The 18,995-nt window shown below is 39.2% G+C and overlaps 1 long non-coding RNA gene across 1 annotated transcript; it reads left to right on the top strand.

Annotated features, from left to right (window-relative positions):
- The first annotated feature begins 8,225 nt into the window (after nucleotides 1–8,225).
- On the top strand, nucleotides 8,226–18,968 carry LOC133758450 (uncharacterized). The gene is made up of 3 exons (XR_009865799.1): nucleotides 8,226–8,355; nucleotides 9,706–9,775; nucleotides 18,905–18,968. It is a non-coding gene; the product is annotated as an uncharacterized LOC133758450 (long non-coding RNA).
- Nucleotides 18,969–18,995: the final 27 nt, after the last annotated feature.

The following is an 18,995-nucleotide window of genomic DNA, read 5'->3' as shown; positions in this document are numbered from 1 at the left end:
TGGTCTGAAAGGGAGGTTTTTTCTACTTACTGTGTACTTTGCTGATGGCGAAGTGAATCTAGCTATGAGATTATTATTTAAGCTCTTATTTTGGCTATGCTATTACAGAAAAATGTTAGCCATCTCTTTTATAAGGTCTAAAGATTAAATTGTGCATCCTACAGATTCCTTCATAATAGAATTAGTTTCCTACCTTGAAGAGAATAGAGAAATGAAAGAACAAGTTGGGCTTAGAATAGAGAAATGAGGGAGCAAGTCCTAGATCGCTTGCTGACAATAGCAATATCACATGAATACTTAGCAAACAGTTTCAACCATTAGATAACAACTTAAGAAAACATTTACCAGAAGGTCCAATGCCTTCTATAAATTTTAAGAATCATGTATTTGAAAAAACCTCTTAAATATCTAACATGGTGTAGTTTGTTTAACCAGTAAACTTAAGCACAACCATATAAAATGTTTTTAGTTTCTTTCTACCAACAAGTATAAAACATATGATACACAGATTCAGGTCACACAAATTAAAATGTATCTTTGATTGATTTTAGCAGCTTACATTTATGGACAATCTTATCTATAAGCCAATTAAAATAAAACTGTTAATCATAAAATTTCCCCATGTGCATATACAATATGTACACATATATAAGTTAGCATAATAGACCAATATAGCAATTTTAATAATAGCTTTTAAAATCTTTAACTCTTTTTGTAGATTGCCAATTGATTTGAATAGCTTTTTGTTTTTAGTAATCTCAGTTAACCATACTTTCTCTCAGTTGGTACTGTTAATACATTATTGGCTTCATCTGTTTACAGAGCCATCCCAAAGTACTGAATACAATGGATGTGGCTGAAAAAATTCCATATAGGAACCTATCGGAGGACAGCTAAACACAGAACCAACAACGCTTTAGTTTTATGAGCAGCAAATCATATATAACTGTGGATGAGAAAAGACTTTAAGTTGCCATGTTTAAAACTATAAACTCATCAACCAACAAGAGGCACTTGCTTACTTCACAGTATTTTTGAAAGCACCTGTAGGATTTTACAAGTATTTAAGCCTTTAGGCCTCTGGGGCTTTCTCATTAAGATAACTATCATGTCTAGTAACACAAGATCATTAGACTTTTTAATTCTCAAACATTTGTATTAATAGCATTTTCCATTATAGAAACTTAAAATTTGGTACCACGTCACATCTTGACAGTACTTTTAATATATTCCAAATAGCCTGATTAGTTGGTGTCTCTATAAGATGAGAGACATAGGTCCTTCGATTTTTTCAGTTGGGACCAAACTGGAAAAACCAAAGTCCAAGATTTACTGGAAATTTTAGAGTCCAGATTGTTTGGAACTTTGATTTTTTGAATGCCTGTCAAGAATGCCAAGAAGGCTCAAAATCCAAAATATCTGGTTGAAATAAGATTCCTTAAAATCATGACATAACATAGACCCAATTTAATCATTGTTACAAGGTGATTATTCAAATCTTTGAAAATAATCACATATTTAAGGGGAGAGCGGCAAGATGGCAGAATAGGAAGGGAGCACACTATTAGTCCGGGGGAGAGACAGTTTAATAAAAGTGGAGATACTGCAGATTTAGGGAAGAGTAGGGGAAGAAACAGCAGAGGAAACTCTTCCGGAACTAGTGATTCACAGTGGACCTGCATGGAGAGCATGGGAGCCCAAGTGCGGGACACCAGTGGCAGACTCAACACACCAGCGCTGGAACGTGAGGTGAGCCAAACCTCCATAGCCCGAGACACCAGCACGCAAGCAGAAAGAGGAGACTAGATGGAACGAGGCTTGAAACACCATGGGGAAATGTTCACCAGGATAACTAGAAGTGAGAGGGGTAAAAAAAAAAGTGACCAATACGGACACAAGTTTCTCTCTCTCCGCTCACCTCTCAGAGGTGAGCAAGACAAAGAGCATGCGCCATTTTGGACATACGTCATAAGCAGGGCGACCTCAGGTCTGCAGCGGCCCTGAGCCTAGCAGAAAAACCTGACTCTGGGGGAGGGGTGAAATAACAGGAGATTAGGATCTAACTTGGCAACCCAGTGGGAGACTGTAGGAGAATTGGAGCCCACACGGAGGGCAGCACAGATTCCCTGTGTTGTCCTTGGGAAAGAGCTTCTGATCTCTGGCTCCTGTGGGTATATCATTTGCCTGCTAACTACCTCCAATTACGTTCAGCTGTGTGGAATTACTTCCCTTTTGAATCAAAAAAAAAAAGAAAGAAAGAGATTTACCACACCTAACCTAGGAGTGTCATCTTTGACATACCCTCAGCCCTGAGGAACCAAACAGAGCTCTCAGTCCACACTCATCTCAAGCCTCTAAAGCTCCACCGAAAGGAGACAGTCCACTTAATATAGAGCCATAGTGTAACAAGAAAAAACACCACAGTGAAGAAACCAAATATCTCCAACATGCCAAACAACAAACACAAAAACCGAGGTAACAAGAACAAGGAAGACACTATGAAGCCCCCAAATGAAAAAGACACCCCAATTCAAGATTATGAAGATGATGAGTTCGAAGAAATGCAAGAAGCGGATCTCAAAAAATTGATAAGAACATTAAGAAGTTCTCAAAAACAAATTCTTGAACTACAGAAATCCTTAATGGACAAGATAGAAAATCTCTCTCGTGAAAATGAAATATTAAGGAGGAATCAAAATGAAATGAAACAACTAGTGGAACAAGAAACTGTGATAGTGATGAGAAATCATAATGAAATGAAGAATTCAATAGATCAAATGACAAACACATTAGAGAGCCTTAAAAACAGAATGGGCGAAGCAGAAGAGAGAATATCAGACTTAGAAGACAGAGAACAGGAAAGGAAACAGGCAAACCAAAGAAAAGAAGAGGAAATTAAAAATCTAAAAAATATTGTCGGGAATCTACAGGATACTATTAAAAAACCCAACATTCGGGTTCTAGGAGTTCCTGAAGGCATGGAGAGGGAGAAAGGATTAGAAGGCATTTGCAGTGAGATACTAGCAGAAAATTTCCCAGGTTTGGAGAAGGACAGAGGCATCCTAGTACAGGAAGCTCATAGAACCCCTAGTAAACATGACCAAAAGAGATCCTCACCACGACATGTTGTAATCAAACTCACCACAGTGAAACATAAAGAAAAGATTCTAAAATGTGCAAGAGAGAAATGTCAGATTACTCTCAGAGGATCTCCAATTAGACTCACAGCAGACTTCTCATCAGAAACCCTACAAGCTAGAAGGGAATGGCGAGACATAGCCCAGGTACTAAGAGAGAAAAACTGCCAGCCCAGAATATTATATCCTGCAAAGCTCTCATTTGTGAATGAAGGAGATATAAAGACTTTTCATAGCAAACAGAAATTGAAAGAATTTGTTGCCACTCGTCCTGCCCTGCAAAAGATGCTTAAAGATGTGTTACACACAGAAACACAGAAACATTGTCACCAATATGAAAGAAGGTATTGGAAGGAAACCTCACAGCACAAGATCACAGGAAGCTCAATTTGACTTTGACATAGAATTAAACTCTGATGCTCTGTTAAAGCAATGTGTTAAAGTAATCTATTATGTTCTCTTGATGTCTGTTAAATTCTAATAGTTCAAAAACAGCTGAATTTTTATTAAGAGCTATGGGTTATTGAAATATGTGCTTATTTTCAAAGATTTGAATAATCACCTTGTAACAAGATCAAATTTGGTCTATGTTATGTCATGATTTTAAGGAATCTTATTTCAACCAGATATTTTGGATTTTGAGCCTTCTTGGCATTCTTGACAGGCATTCAAAAAATCAAAGTTCCAAACAATCTGGACTCTAAAATTTCCAGGAAATCCTGGACTTTGGTTTTTCCAGTTTGGGCCCAACTGAAAAAATCGAAGGTCCTATGTCTCTCCTCTTAAAGAGACACCAACTAATCAGGCTATTTGGATTATATTAAAAGTACTGTCAAGATGTGATGTGGTACCAAATTTTAAGTTTCTATAATGGAAAATGCTATTAATACAAATGTTTGAGAATTAAAAAGTCTAATGATCTTGTGTTACTAGACATGATAGTTATCTTAATGAGAAAGCCCCAGAGGCCTAAAGGCTTAAATACTTGTAAAATCCTACAGGTGCTTTCAAAAATACTGTGAAGTAAGCAAGTGCCTCTTGTTGGTTGATGAGTTTATAGTTTTAAACATGGCAACTTAAAGTCTTTTCTCATCCACAGTTATATATGATTTGCTGCTCATAAAACTAAAGCGTTGTTGGTTCTGTGTTTAGCTGTCCTCCGATAGGTTCCTATGGACTTTTTTCATCACTTCCCTTGTATTCAGTACTTTGGGATGGCTCTGTAAACAGATGAAGCCAATAATGTATTAACAGTACCAACTGAGAGAAAGTACGGTTATCTGAGGTTACTAAAAAAGCTATTCAAATCAATTGGCAATCTACAAAAAAGAGTTAAAGATTTTAAAAGCTATTATTAAAATTGCTATATTGGTCTATTATGCTAACTTATATATGTGTACATATTGTATGTCCACATGGGGAAATTTTATGATTAACAGTTTTATTTTAATTGGCTTATAGATAAGATTGTCCATAAATGTAAGCTGCTAAAATCAATCAAAGATACATTTTAATTTGTGTGACCTGAATCTGTGTATCATATGTTTTATACTTGTTGGTAGAAAGAAACTAAAAGCATTTTATATGGTTGTGCTTAAGTTTACTGGTTAAACAAACTACACCATGTTAGATATTTAAGAGGTGTTTCCAAATACATGATTCTTAAAATTTATAGAAGGCATTGGACCTTCTGGTAAATGTTTTCTTAAGTTGTTATCTAATGGTTGAAACTGTTTGCTAAGTATTCATGTGATATTGCTATTGTCAGCAAGCGATCTAGGACTTGCTCCCTCATTTCTCTATTCTAAGCCCAACTTGTTCTTTCATTTCTCTATTCTCTTCAAGGTAGGAAACTAATTCTATTATGAAGGAATCTGTAGGATGCACAATTTAATCTTTAGACCTTATAAAAGAGATGGCTAACATTTTTCTGTAATAGCATAGCCAAAATAAGAACTTAAATAATAATCTCATAGCTAGATTCACTTCGCCATCAGCGAAGTAAACAGTAAGTAGAAAAAACCTCCCTTTCAGACCAAAGGGAAAGAAAGTTTTTAAGTGAGAATATAATTTTCCTCATGGGCATTGTGTACCTTAGAAAAACCACTACAGAACATGCCTGTGACTACAGACTTGTAGTTCAGGCCACCGAAGATTAGAGATGGGACTTGGGCACTCCCTTGACTTGCATCCTCTTGTCTGCTTTAACACAAACCAGGAGGAAAAGAAAGCTAGGCATCAGAAGCAATGGGTGGCAGGCCTATTAATGGCTGATCTGTATAGTGATCTGCCCTCAAGGAGACCCAACAGGCCAGTCCACTGCAGTGGCTTTCAATGTGGTAAGCCTGGGCTTCAGCAGAAGTCAGCTTGTGAAGAGCCCTGGCAGCTCTGCCAAGAGTTGGATCACTGGAAATGGACCTGCCCTGGAGTCGAAGGATGCCCAGGTCAGAGCCACAGATCTTATTGGCTCTAAGCTGAAAAGCCCTTCACTCAGCCCAACTTCCAAAGTGACCACTGCAGCTGAGGTTATGGTCAAGTAGGGTCAGCAACATTACAGGCAGAACTGTAAATTTCTTGTTAGAGATGCCCCCTGCCTTTACCTGGCCAGCTTTCCTCCCAGGCCAGCCAAGTAATGAAAGTCAACAGAGTGCCTTCCCCTAGGAGGTTCACACCTCCCTTAGGCTATACCGCATATGAAGAGATATATAGGTATGGGCCTCTTAACTTACAAGGCCTAAAGCCAACCAGATTATTATCAAGCCCCTTCTACCAGGTTCTATTTGCCTCTGAATCAGAGAACTTAATTTTAGCTATTCAGCTCCTTTCTTAGCTCCTCTAATAATGACTCTGTCCTTTGTTCCAGACCCTGTCTAGCACACTTGGGCCTCATTCCTTTGTAATCATAACCTCTACTCTACCTCCAATGGCTCTACTCCCAACCTGTGGGTACTGATGGTCCTCTTCCCCACTTAATGCTGTATAATTGTTCAAACCTGGTAAATGCCACTCTTAGGATCCTCACCCTGTCTTTTATGACCTTGTCTAAATATGATCAGAGTCGGCAAACTTGGAAGGCTTCCGTAGCCTTGGCAACTCTTGATGACAGCCTAGGGTGAGTACTGTTGCCATAAACTAGAGTGTCAATTTGTTGGGTCAACAACAGGAGTCACTGTGCATTTGCTCCTCATGTGGGATCTCTGTCCTTAATGTGCTGTACATTTTGATTTGATGCTATAACTAGTACTTAAACAGTATGTTTCACTTTGTGTTGCTATGTGGGTGAAAACTGTTGAAATCTTTATACTAAATTGATCTTCTGTATATAAAGAGAATTGAAAATTAATCTTGATGGAAATGGAAGGGGAGAGGGAGCGGGAGAGGGGAGGGTTGCAGGTGGGAGGGAAGTTATGGGAGGGGGAAGCCATTGTAATCCATAAGCTGTACACTGGAAATTTATATTCATTAAATAAAAGTTAAAAAAATCACATATTTAAATAACCCAGAGCTCTTAATAAAAATTCAGCTGTTTTTGAACTATTAGAATTTAACAGACATCAAGAGAACATAATAGATTACTTTAACACATTGCTTTAACAGAGCATCAGAGTTTAATTCTATGTCAAAGACAAATTGAGCTTCCTGTGATCTTTTGCTGTGAGGTTTCCTTCCTTTACCTTCTTTCATATTGATGACCATGTTTCTGTGTTTCTGTGTGTAACACATCTTTAAGCATCTTTTGCAGGGCAGGACGAGTGGCAACAAATTCTTTCAATTTCTGTTTGCTATGAAAAGTCTTTATATCTCCTTCATTCACAAATGAGAGCTTTGCAGGATAGAATATTCTGGGCTGGCAGTTTTTCTCTCTTAGTACCTGGGCTATGTCTCGCCATTCCCTTCTAGCTTGTAGGGTTTCTGATGAGAAGTCTGCTGTGAGTCTAATTGGAGATCCTCTGAGAGTAATCTGACATTTCTCTCTTGCACATTTTAGGATCTTTTCTTTATGTTTCACTGTGGTGAGTTTGATTACAACATGTCGTGGTGAGGATCTCTTTTGGTCATGTTTACTAGGGGTTCTATGAGCTTCCTGTACTAGGATGCCTCTGTCCTTCTCCAAACCTGGGAAATTTTCTGCTAGTATCTCACTGTAAATGCCTGCTAATCCTTTCTCCCTCTCCATGCCTTCAGGAACTCCTAGAACCCGAATGTTGGGTTTTTTAATAGTATCCTGTAGATTCCCGACAATATTTTTTAGATTTCTAATTTCCTCTTCTTTTCTTTGGTTTGCCTGTATGAAAATGTTTTTGAACAGTAGTGTTTAGTATTTGTTCTGTCCCATTGTTATGGTTTTCTCCTTCAGGATCTGGGACTCAAATCAATTCTCCCACTTGGGTGGCACAGACCCCACTGCTTGAGGCATAACCTGTGCATTTTCAAGAAGCTGGTGTTGGAATTGGAGCCAAGGGTGGAACACGGGCACTCTGGTCTGATATGGGATGGTTTTCCCAACTGGTTGCTTAACCTCTGTGCCAAATGCCCATCCCCTGTATTTATTTTAATGTCATCTTTTCCTGAATTTGAGAAGGATTACAGACTTAGGGTATCTTGTGTACCTTATTGTTGCTGTTTTTTCCTTGCTGTTTGCGAAAACATGTCCACTTGTTTATATGTAGATACTCCCTGTCACCTGGTACAGGTGCGGTTCTTAGGCTGAGGTCTGCTCTGCTTCCCTGTGAGCCCTGGATGGCTAGGATCACAGGGCCGGCTTTCCCCCCTGGCTCCCCTCAGCTTCCTTCCTTGCAGATCCTGTTATTGTGTGAGACTTCACAGGGTTGGTAGTTTGTACTCACCTGCTTGATTTTGGAGTTTGTTGACTACTTGCAGGTGCTGTCTACATGCTTTTGGTTTTGTTGATCCAGGTGCTCTATCTTTATGTGAAGATTCAGAGAGTTACAAAAATGGCGCCTTTGCTGCTGTTACTGGATTACCAAATTGTCTGCTGTCATTTTCACATCTACTTAATGGAATTGACTTAGTTTTTTTTTCCTCTTAAAAATCACCTCAGAGAAAGAAGAATCGGGGTATAGAGTATCCATCCTTCCCAGGAGACGGGCCACTGCAGTGCAGAGGAGCAGGTATCAGGGCTGGAGCAGCAGCTGTCTCCCTCTTGGAATCATGGCGCAGGTGTGGAGAAGGAAATCAGGATACTTCTGGAACTCCGGTAAAGTAGCTATTGAAATAATATCCCTGAAATACTGAAAAAGAAATCCTGGATTCCTGCACATTTAGGCCATTGCAATTACATTTCTTTGGGATTCCCTTCTTTATTTTCTTTCAATGACACTGTAATTAATGCATAATTCCCTCCCCTCATTCCTTGAATTCCTTTAACAATTGTGGCAGATCAGTATTACTGCTTTATGTCATGCAGAACCTTTCTGCTTATTTGTAACTGAGATTACATTCGAGAATGTTCTCAGAAGTTGAAGCCATTTTGTGCACGCTAGTCTTCACAAGAACTATATTGATGAAATGACCAGATTATTCTGTGTTTTTTTTTCAAATTTATTTATTTATTTGGAAGACAGAGTTACAGAGAGGCAGAGGCAGAAAGAGAGAGTTCTGTCATACATTAGCACACTCCCCATATGGCTGGAGCTGAGCCATTCCAAAGCTAGAAGCCTGGAGCTTCTTCCAGATATTTCATGTGGGTACAAGGACCCAAGGATTTGAGCCATCCTCTGTTGCTCTCCTAGGCACATTTGCAGGGAGCTAATTTTGAAGTGGAGCAGCCAGAACTTGAACCCACACCCATATATGATGCTAGCACTGTAGGTGGTGGCTTTTACCTGCTACACCATTGTGCTGGACCTGGAATATTCTTCATTTTCTTTGTAAATTTATTTAAGGTGTACAAACTTCATGCATTTCACATATAGAAATTTAGGAACATAGTGATTCTTCCCACCCTACCCTCCTTCCTGCTTGCACTCCCATCATTCTTCCTCCTTTCTCTCATATACCCACTCTTAATTTTTAGAAAGAAATCTGTTTTCAGTTTCTTTTATATTCATAAAATTAACTCTACAGTAAGTAAAGAGTTCAACAAATATTATAAGGGGCAAAAAAAAGCAAAAAAACTGTTTCTCAGCCGTAGAAAGACCTGTAAACAAGGATATTCACAATATTTTTAGTAGCGATCTACTGTTAATTTTTGTCTATGTGGCAATGTACAGTCCTCATAGAGAATTTCTGTCATAAACTCTCAAGATAATTTGGGTACAGTAATTAAGATCTTCTAGGTAGTCAGTGTTGTAAAAATGAAGTTATTAACATGAATATTAACATGAAATGTTTCTATCAGTCTACTCTGTTTAGATTGTTGAAAATATAAAAAAATTATAAGTATATAAGGAGTATGTGCCTTAATAATCCTTAAATTGGTGCATATAAGTATAGGAAAACAATAATGTGTTAAAGGAGTGTGTAATTTAAGATTTGGATTATTATAAAAATCAGATTTTTTGCTCTTGTCACGTAAATTCCATCACTATTCTTATTTTGCCTGCAGTCATTGTTGACAGCTGAAAAGAAGACCATTACAGAAAAGTATCTTGAATTATCCCCTAGACCCAAGGAAGGTAATATCACTTTGATGATTTCTTGACACAGAAGGTACAGAATGATACCCATTTATGGTTGTTTTTCCTTTCTTTTAAAAATTACTAACAAGGTTTGGATAGACTGTATTTATTGTTAAAATAATTACAACAGTGTAAAAGGGTATTTTTGAGACCTCTTACCTCTGTCTTTGTCACCATATGCCCATTTTTCCTGTCCTTATGGATAAAAGCTTTTTCTGTGTGTCCTTCACTTCTATCCCAGAGCCCAGACTCATTACCCCAGGGTTTAAAAGCAGATATGGCTTGGGAAATGTAAGCTTATGAACTGTGTTACATAAGAACTGTACTGATTCAGGTTATGAAGTTTTTGGTGAATTCATTAGGAAAGTCTTTCCAGCTACAAATGGTAGGAAACTCTTGTTTCCCCCTAGTGTCTGAACAAATGAGGTTGACTGTATCTCCTGCAAGAAGACAGGCAGAAGGCCAGTCTTTTTTCCAAGTTGTACAGTCATAGTGTGGGCTTGGTCTTCATGGCTGTGAGGTGGTAACTAAATTCTCCAGGCTGAATCCATGGTGGGAGTGTAGGTGCTGAAGATTTTCTCCAAGTGAGCATTGCGTTTCCTTTGGAAAAGAATGCCTCTCGAACCTGTTACATGGGGTCACTACCAGTAAAGACAGGGAGTGAAATCAGAAATTTTTTATAGAGGTATGTTGTTGCCCAGATGAAATTGGTATTTATTAATAATAAAGAAGAGAGAGCGTGGATATCAGGTAGGCTGCTAGATCTGCTGCTGTGGGCAAGTAAGAACAGTGGGAACTTGAACTTCAGAGGTCCTGGTGTGTCCTGAGTATAATCTTGGGAAAACAAACTAAATACCCTGAGCTTCAATTTTTGTGACACAGAAATGGGTGTAGTTGTGTGTGCTTCATTGTGTTATTAAAGTAAGTGAGTTCAACAAAAATATAAAATACCTTGTTCAAACGTGTACTCTTAAGTACTAAATTGATGGCAGCAGCTTTAAGTCTGATGGTATTGAGAGCTAAATGAGAGCCTGCCTTGTGCAAAGTGACATAACTTTCTGTGACTAAGAGATCAAATATCCTAACTGTATTTTTTTAACTTTTATTTAATGAATATAAATTTCCAGTATACAGCTTATGGATTACAATGGCTTCCCCTTCCCATAATTTCCCTCCCACCCGCAACCCTCCCCTCTCCCGCTCCCTCTCCCTTTCCATTCACATCAAGATTCATTTTCAATTCTATTTATATACAGAAGATCAATTTAGTATAAATACTTCAACAGTTTGCACCCACATAGAAACACAAAGTGAAACATACTGTTTGAGTACTAGTTATAGCATTAAATCAAAATGTACAGTACATTAAGGACAGAGATCCCACATCAGGAGCAAGCGCACAGTGGCTCCTGTTGTTGACCCAACAAATTGACACTCTAGTTTATGGCGCCAGTAACCACCCTAGGCTGTCGTCATGAGTTGCCAAGGCTATGGAAGCCTTCCAAGTTCCCCGACTCTGATCATATTTAGACAAGGTCATAAAAGACAGGGTGAGGATAGTAACCAATGATCCTAAGAGTGGCCTTAACCAGGTCTGAACAATTATACAGCATTAAGTGGGGAAGAGGACCATCAGTACACACAGGTTGGGAGTAGAGCCATTGGTGGTAGAGTAGAGGTTATGATTACAAAGGAATGAGGCCCAAGTGGACTAGACAGGGTCTAGAACAAAGGACAGAGTCATTCTTAGAGGAGCTAAGAAAGGTGCTGTCTAAGCTACAAGTAATTTTTCTGATTGAGTTATTTCACTAATATTTAAGGAGATATCCTATGCCACTAAAGATATATATTTTTCTAAAATGTTTCTTTCAGTGCATAAAACACTATATTATAAAATAAGGCAGCATACATCTTTTTGTAATACTAGTCTACGAGGTGAATTTCAGGCTTTTATTTTTCTTCTTATTAGTGCCAAATACTATGATATTCAAAGATCAATTTATTTTTGATTTGTCAATCTTCATAACATATGGAGAAAACAGCATTTTTCTGTATATATGTATGACTTTGCGTGTTTTTTTTTTTTGAAATTTAAAGTAAGTAAAGTTGCTTTGAGAGAGAAAGAAATACTAAATAAGTTGCTACCTATGTTTAATTACTGAAGGATATTTTGGGCTAATTTTCCTGTGCCAGTGCATATTCACACCACTGTGCTGTTCTTTCTACCCTATGGAAGGGCCCTTATGTCCTGGCAGGCTGAAAGGGCTTGTGTGATTGTGCAATCTGTTTGTTTAGCAAGGTTGGGGAACAGCCTAGGAAATTGTTTGGTCTGGCCCTGCCAAGGCAACTGTAGGTGGGAATTAAAATTCAATAAATGTGTAGCAAACTAAGGTGATGATTTTGTATGGTCCATGAATGATGTTATAAGCAGCTAAATGGCCCTTGGCAGCAAAAATGTTCCCCACCCCTGATTTATAGCGCACACAGTTTGTATGGCAAGAAATTATTGTTGCTAATAATTTAATTAAGGCTTAGAAACAGAGATTGAAAGGAAAGGGATTCATGGCATTTTCTAAAGAGGCTCATTTTGAAAATAGTCACTCCTTGAGTATTAGTTAAAGACAGCCTAATAACCAGAATTACAGGATTCTGTATCACATGTAGGGTGAGCAAGTAACGTTTTCATTGGAACATACTTGGGAATTGTGTGTGAGGTCAGAGACAGGTCTCCATGTCTCTGTTTTCTCAGCTGTGCAGCACTGGAACAGAGACCACAGAAGAAGGAAGGAAGGAGAGGAGACAGAAGGGAAGAGAGTAAGAAGAGCCAGCACATGAATGCTGGAAAAGGATCTTGCCTGAAGGCTCAAAGAAGAAGGAAGAAGATAAACACTTGGGCTAATGAAGAATCTGGACCCTTTATAGATAGGGATTTTCTTTAAAAGGCAGAGCATCAAACAACAACAAAAGAGGGTATTTACCAGGAAAAGTGAAAATAGGAAAAATAGAAAAATAAAAGGAATTCTTATTTAATTTTTTCCCTAAAATTCCTTGTGTGTTATTTTCAGAAATCTTTGTGGGTTGAGGTCAGAACTTCCTGCCATTTGAAGACATTACTATGTTGTTACTGTTGCTTATTGACATGCTTTTCTCCCCCATGAACCATTGGGGTAGAACTATGATGGCTTGCTTCTCGGTTGCTCTTCTTTGTGTGTTGGGCAGAAGAGTTTCCACCAGTTGCTGGTTGTGGTAGTGATGTTCCATAGACACAGTGGCTTAATTAACAGAAACCTACATCTCACAGTTCCAGAGACCAAAGTGCAATCCAAAGTGGAAATGTGGCAGAATCTATTTCGGGCCTCCCTCCTTGACTTGTGGACATCTTCTCCTGTGTCTTTTCACATTGTTCTCCCTCTGTGCATATCTGTCTATTTCTAAATTTCCCCTCATTTTAAGGTGGGCTAGGGCCCACCCTGATGGTCTCACTAACAATTACCTCTAATGAGATCCCATCTCCAAATGAAGGCACAGTCTGAGGCACAGAATGCTAGGACCTCAGTGAATGCATTGGAGGGAACACATTTCAGCCTATGTGCTAGCACAATGGCTGGTACTCAGTGGGCAGGCAGAAATGTTTATAAATGTGTTATAACTGTGGTCATAATCCAGCCAAATGTCCTTCCTAGAATTCCACTGGAATTGGCCTTGCTCTCAAGGGCACACAAGTCCTTTTCAGACAGCAGAATGAGTTACTGACTAATAAATTGTTGGCATGGTGTTAACTATTTGATTTATACAGTTAAGTGCTTGTAACTTATGGGTTTATAAGTCTAGAGTCTTGGTCTGTGAAAATTTGAATGGCACAGCTATTATAAATCTGATCTCATTTAGTCGATGGTGTAGAAGTGCAGTCAGTTACATATTTTCTTAGAGTCCCACACTGAACCCGTGGTGAAAGAGACAGCAGGTCTTGAGCCACCTTAGGGGCTTTGCATAATGGTTAACAAAATGGACTCAGAAGGTACATCACACCACAGGAAGCATTGCAGTTGAGAACTGCTTTTTAACTCATGTCTCACAGTCTTGAAGCCATGACAATAAAGGTTGTTAAGTTAAATAAAAAGAGCAAAACTATAGCCAAAATTATACACCACACACACACACACACACACATACCAACCCTGTTTAAAACTCTGAAAAACTGAAGAAAATATTTTTAACTCATATCATGCACAAAAGCTGATTTTTCTAATAAAGAATCAGTAGAAATCAGTAAGGCGGTGCCTACATGTGTCAGAGATGGAAGAACTACTGGCTTCGATGCTGGCATCCCAAGAATGTTGGTTAGAGTCCCACTTGAGCCACTTCCTATCTGGCTCCCTGCTAATATGCCTGGGAAAGCAGCAGAAGACTACTGAAATCCATGGGAACCTGCCACCCCTGTGGGAGACCTGGAATCAGTTCCAGGCTCCTGATTTTGGCCTGGCCCAGCCCCAGCCATTGCAGACATTTGGGGACTGAACCTGGGGATGGAAGATCTCTTTCCTTCTCTCTTTCTCCACCTCTCTATCTATAACTCTGCCTTTCAAATAAATAAATAAATAAATAAATAAATAAATAAATCTTTTTAAAAAAGGAAGAAACTAGGGGGGATAGAGAGCTATTATAAAAATAAAGATTGTGAATAGACTATTTTCAGAAAAGCAAATGGAAGTGATTTTCACCATGTGAAGAAATGCTCAGCTTCAGCTTAATAGGAGAATTGCACAACAAAACTGTGCTGAGAGACCATATTTTGTTTCTGATCAGATCATCAGAAATCTTTCATTTCTGTTCATGTTCTGTTCATGTTTGATGAATTTCAAACCACATTTCAATTTGCTATAAATAAGATGAAAAATTAGACATTTATAATTCATGTTTTAGGGATGGGCATTGTGATGCAGGCATCCCATATGAGCACCAGTTCAAGTCTGCTCCAATCTAGCTTCCTGCTAATGTGCTTGGGAAAATACTTGTGTCCTTCTGACATGGTTTTGAAGTTTTTTTTTAAATTGTATATACTATACAAATGCTACTGTCTTTTTTAAAGATTTATTTTATTTACTTGAAAGAGTTACAGAGAGAGGTAGAGACAGAGAGAGAGAGAGAGAGAGAGAGAGAGAGAGAGAGAGAGAGAATCTTCCATCCTCTGGTCCACTCTGCAGATGGCTGCAACGGCCAAAGCTGCACCGATCTGAAGCCAGGAGCCAGGAACTTCTTCCGGGTCTCACACGCTGATGCAGGGGCCCAAGGACTTGGGCCATCCTCCACTGCTTTCCCAAGCCAAAGCAGAGATCTGGATCGGAAGAGAAGCAGCTAGACTAGAACAGGTGCCCATACGGGATACCAGCGCTTCAGGCCAGGGCGTTAACCCACTGTGCCACAGCGCAGGCCCCTGAAGTTTTCATCACTTAGATTTTTCATATCTTTTAAGTTTCCTGTATGTATTTTATTTTTTGCTACTGTTTTAAATTTGATTTCTGTGTTTCCTGCTACCTATGTGGAAGTTTCTTATTGTTGATAGTAGTGTTTCAATTGGCCTCTTGAATTTTTTATTAAAAATTTATTTATTTGTTTGAAAGTCAGAGCCTCTGAGTGGGAGGAAGGGGGAGAGAGAGAAAGAGAAAGATCAAACTTTCATCTGTTGGTTTACTCCCCGGATGGCTGGAATGGCCAGGGTTGAGCCAGGCTAAAGCCAATAGCAATGAGATTCTTCCAGAACTCCCATGTGAGTTTAGGGCCCAAGCACTTGGGCCATCTTCTGCTTTTCCCAGACCATTAGCAGGGAACTGGATTGGAAGTGGAGCAGCAAGGACACAGACTGACACCCAAGCGGCAGCTTTACCTGCTGTGCCTGAACACTGGCCCTGGTGTCTCGAATTTTGTATGATTCTTATGCTCTACAAATAGGGACAACTTTACTTCCTTTTTTATTTACTTTTGAGATGAATAATACTGAAAGAGGTGGAAAAGGTTTTTTCCAAGTAAGTACAATGCTTAGTTTCATCAGATAGGCTCTGTAAATAGTATTGAATGTATCTGTTTAACATGCCAGCCTAAGTTTTATCTTCCTGTAAAACATGAAATTTTAAAATAGATTTATTTATTTGAATGTCAGAGTTAGAGCGAGAGCGAGAGTGAGAGAGACACAGAGAGTCAGAGAGATCAATCTTCCATCCGCCTATTCACACCCCAAATGACCAAAATGTCTGGGGCTGGGGCAGACTGAAGCCATGAACCCAAGTACTTGGGTTCCATATGGGTAGCAGGGACCCAAGTACTTGGGGCATCCTCCAGTATTTTCCCAAGCACATTAGCAGGAAGCTAGATTGGAGCAGACTTGAGCTGGTGCTCATATTGGATGCCTGCATCACAATGCCTGTCCCTAAAACATGAATTATAAATGTCTAATTTTTCATCTTATTTATAGCATATTGAAATGTGGTTTGAAATTCATCAAATACCATACCATTTGGGGTAAAGCTAATATATATGTAATATCTATAATTAATAATATAAAGAGACAAATTGATTTTTAAAATCTTTTTAAAGATATATTTATTTATTTGAAAATCATGGTTACAGAGAGAGAGGGAAAGAGAGAGAGAGATTCCATCTACTATTTCACTTCCCAGATTTCCACAACTGCCAGGGGCTGGGCCAGGCAGCCAGGAGCCACGAGCTTCATCCAGGTCTCCCACGTGGGTGACAGGGACCTAAGCACCTGGACCATCTTCTGCTGGTTTTCCTAGGCCATTAGCAGGGAGCTGGATCAGAGGTGGCACAGCTGGGATACAAACCGGTACCCAGATGTGATGCCCATGTCACAGGCTGCAGATTTACCCTCTATGCCACAACACTGGCCCCAGAATAATTGATTTTTATTATTTGTTCCTTTCCTCATAAATATTAGGCAAGTTTGCTCTTGGTGCTTAGTGTTGTAGTACAGCAGGCTAAGCTGCTGCATACAATGATGGCATCTCATATTAGAGTGCCCATTCAAGTACTCACTGCACTGCTTTCCATCCAGCTCTCTGCTCATGTTCCTGTGAAAGCAGCAGAAGATGGCCCAAGGAGACCTGGATGGAATTACAGACTCCTTACTTTGGCATGACCCAGCCCAATGGTTGCAGCCATTTTGGTAATAAGTCAGCAGATTGAGGATCTCTTTGTGTCTTTGTCCTTCTCTCTGTCACTCTGTCTGTCAAATACATCTTTAAAAAAAATCTTGCTGTTGACATCTGGTTCTCCTGAGACGGGTAGCCTTATTCCTTCTAAGTGTTCTGCCTATCAAATGGCTAAAACTAGAAAAAAAAGTTAATAATAATAACCACTAAAATACCATGAAGTTGTAAAAAGCTTAGTTCATGATTACATGGCTGGCAGACTGTAAAATCATAGAGCCAAGAACTGGTTTGGCTGTTTTTCATAAGACTGAATATGTAAATTACAATACAACCCATTAATTTCACCCTTGGAAATGTATTCCAGAGAATGAAATCACATTCACATAAAATCCTGGGCATGGATATTCATAAGCAGTTTTATAAGCAGTTCATAGCCATGAACTAGAAACAAGGCAGATATCCTTCAGTGGGTAAATGAATAAACAAACTGTTGTACATCCATATTGTGGAATACTGTTTAGTAAGGAAGAGATTCCATAATATGATTTCCTTTATATACCATTCTTATAGAGACAAAGTTACAGAAATGTAAAATCTGCACAAGAGTTGATATGTGTGTGAAATGAGGAGCTGGTGTGTCTGTAAAAAGGGTATATAAAGCAGCTTGTGGTGGTGGAATTTTTTTAGATTTATTTTATTTATTTGAAAGAGATACAGAGAGAGGTAGAGAGAGAGAGAGAGAGAGAGAGAGAGAGAGGTCTTCCATCTGCTGGTTCACTCCCCAAAGGGCTGCAATGGCCACAGCTGAGCCGATCTGAAGCCAGGAGCCAGGAGCTTTTTCCTGGTCCCCCATGTGAGTTCAGAGGCCTAAGGATTTGGGTAGTTCCCTTCTGCCTTACCAGGCACATTAGCAGAGAGCTAGATGGGAAATGGAACTGCTGGGACCCACTATGCCACAGTGCCAACCCTGGTAGAGTTGTTTTGATCTTGGCAGTGTCCTGGTTGTAATGTTGGTCTTCAGTTTTGCAAGATCCTGTCATTGGAAGTACTAGGTGAAGGATACAATGGCTCTCAAGTATTACAACTATATATAAATTTATTATCTCAGAATAAAAGTTTAATTATAAATACAAAACTTTGCTGTTAAATGTTTTAAGTACCTTGCTGCTACCAGGTGTCATTCCTGCTGCCATAGCAGAGGCAGCACACAGAAGCATTGCTATTATGGTAAGTGTTGATTTTGTGTTTTTCTTTGTGTCAAGTTGTTTTCTTTTGGTTTCATCAGATATTCTAGCAAGTTATATAATTGTTGTTTGAAGTCTCGTTTTTTTCAGGTTCTTCTTCAGGTTCTTTTTTTTTTTTGGTGTTCCAGTCATTTACTTTGTTTTTGATGATCTATCAACCAATACTATTTTTTTTCTTGTAATTTTGCCTTAATTCACAGAATCCTGGTGAGGTTATCCTTAAAACTTTAGGCAAGAAGATTTTATTTTTAAAGATTTTATTTATTTATATGAGACATAGAGTTACAGACAGTGAGAGGGAGAGACAGAGAGAAATGTCTTCCTTCTGTTGGTTCACTTCCCAAATGGCTGCAACGGCTGGAGCTGTGGCGATCCGAAGCCAGGAGCCAGGTGCTTCTTCCCAGTCTCCCATGTGGGTGCAGGGGCCCAAGCACTTGGGCCATCTTCTACTGCTTTCCCAGGCCATAGCAGAGAGCTGGATTGGAAGAGGAGCAGCTGAGACTGGAACCGGCGCCCATATGGGATGCCAGCGCCGCAGGTGGAGGATTAACCCACTGTGCCACGGCGCCAGCCCCTAGACAAGAAGATTTTACATAAGACATTGATTTCAGTATTGCCAGAGTTTTGTACATTGCTATTTGGGCAAATAACATTTTAAAATCTCCGTTTGATAAATAACCATAGTGGTTGACACACTTATGTATTTTCTTTATCAGAAACTGCCACACCTAAGAGTACCAGTGGGCTTACTGACATAACTTGGAGTTCCAGTGGAAATGATCTGTCAAATGAAAGTAAGACACTTTC

This window comes from Lepus europaeus, chromosome 4 (genome assembly GCF_033115175.1).
Source record: "Lepus europaeus isolate LE1 chromosome 4, mLepTim1.pri, whole genome shotgun sequence".
In the NCBI taxonomy this organism is placed as follows: Eukaryota; Metazoa; Chordata; class Mammalia; order Lagomorpha; family Leporidae; genus Lepus; species Lepus europaeus.
This window is presented reverse-complemented; position numbering and strand designations above follow the sequence as displayed.